Here is a 2341-nt window from a genome sequence, read left to right on the forward strand (position 1 = left end):
ATCAGGGACCCCCTCATAACTTGAGTGAGATAAAAAAAAAATAGCATACAGGGAGTTTTACTATGACTTCGGAAGTGCATGGCCAGACTAAGGAACATTTTAAAGGCCCACCTCTTGGCATCTTAGAAAATGTTACAGTTTAAGCTAATATCCTGCAATTCTACACACTTTTGCAATGATGCAGAGAGAAAATGTTTCAGTTTGAAAGTTGGAAGTATTTTTTCCCTAACACCACACAGATTGATTAGTTGATTATTTAAATCAGCTGTGTAGTACTATGGCAAAAACCAAAACGTGCACCCCTTGGTGTCCTGAGGACTGAGTTTGGGAAACCCTACCTAAATTGAAACAATAACAAAGAACTCTATTTTGGTAAAAAGCTGAGTGATGAGCCTGGAGAAATGTAACAACTCTTAAATGCATAGACAGAGCTATGGATACAAGGACTGACCATCCACACAATCAAAATGATAGTTTTAACAATATTTTGAGGCTATGCAGTGTTTGTTTACATTTATATCGTTTACAAACATTGGAGTAAAACAAGCTTATATTTTGGGGTCTGATAGGGTATGGTATGACAGTTGAACTAAGCTCATGAGGCATTTATAAGTTATATTTTTCAAGAATCAATGGGTATATTATGGTATTCCATACCAAAAATGGATGTAGCAACTAAGGATTCTCACTTTAAATTACAAAGCATATACGTGTGGGGGAGGTACAATAATTATTAAATAGAAAAATTGATAATTGGTGGAGCACTGTGGATACCATCATCCCTGTGAGCCTCCCAGGCCCATGTTGCCCAGGGTTAAGAACATAGATTGTAGATGAATAATATTACATTGTATTACACCCTCAAAACTTATTCCACAGATCCCTTTGACAAAATTAATTTAACCTGAAATATGATTTGAGATATGACCATGGACCCCACTTTGAGAACCCCTGTGTTATAGGGACAAAAAGCATAGGCCCTTTATAAAGTTAGCAGTTGCCGTGCAAAAACACAGTACTACTGCAACTTACTATACCTAAACATATATATCTGCATGCCCAGAATACATAAACCATGCCTAATTGTACATTTGTGGTGATGAAAATAATTAACAAACATGTTTTTATTTACAATAGTTAATAGAGTTTAAAATTATTTCTATTATAGGATTACATATTTTTTGATAGCCTAAATTGCTAAACTGTATCTACCTTATGCACAACTGCTTCAGAAACTAACTGTAGGCTATATCTCAGCAGGGGAGAAACAATGGATGGAGAGCATGATGATTCACACACTACATACTACAGTTCTTTTGTACTACTGGCTGCTTTGTTTCTATTAAATGACATTTAAGTACATTATAAAAAGGGGTCAATGGGACTTAAAGGAAAACTCTCCAAACTAGAGTCCATCATATTATCCAACTTCCATGTCAGTAATGTGTTAGGGGGTGTCATTGGGCATAGGTCACTCACCACCTAACGATGTGTTCTCCTGTCTCTGTTCGTGTAGCTCGCGTTGTACTGTAATAATCACTAGGTTAGTGTTGTGTTTCTTTGTATTATATTTAGAATGCGAAACTGCAGTAGGGCCAATTGAAGAGACAATTATTGAACTTTTCCACCATGAAGTTACCATTAACTTACCATTAATGTGCTGTTGTTGTGGAACTGGGCTCGCTGAGGTCTTCGGATCCAGAATTATAATGACAGATTTTCAGAGGAACGTCGTCCTTCACATTTACAACATGGATATATACAGTACTGCCAAAATGCGCAGAATAGTACCAACTCCTTCTTGAACTTTTCCTTCACTCCTCATTCTCCATACTAGGATTGTATTCCACAAGACTGTTTTCCTTTGTCCTCCTCTCTTTCTCTTCATCCTCTTTTTAAGCCTCAGAGGACCATGAGATTGTGTGTCCTCAGGCTGTGTTTCTCTGTGTCTCAGTGTTGTGGTGCGTGTGTTCATGTCAGTACTTGTGCCTACTGTGGATCGCATGCTTTAGCCCTTGACTGGACACAAAACGTTGCTCAAATACAAATTCCCTACAGCCCATCAGCGGATGAGCATCGAGGATCCTTGTAAAGTTAGAGGGAACCAAATAACTCAATACAGATCTATCATAAGTGTTACCAGCTCTGTATGAAACAAATAGGAAATAAAGGCCTTTTAATTAGCTTGGATTCATGTGTTGTCTGTGCATCATGACTTGACTTTGTTCTTTACAAGTGGATTTCAACTTCAGCATCAGAGGGCTGGATTAAGAGCTACCCATTCATTTCGCAAGATATCTGGAATTTAGGGCACATTGGTAGTGAGAACTCAGATTATGTA

Source organism: Salvelinus namaycush, chromosome 16 (genome assembly GCF_016432855.1).
Source record: "Salvelinus namaycush isolate Seneca chromosome 16, SaNama_1.0, whole genome shotgun sequence".
In the NCBI taxonomy this organism is placed as follows: Eukaryota; Metazoa; Chordata; class Actinopteri; order Salmoniformes; family Salmonidae; genus Salvelinus; species Salvelinus namaycush.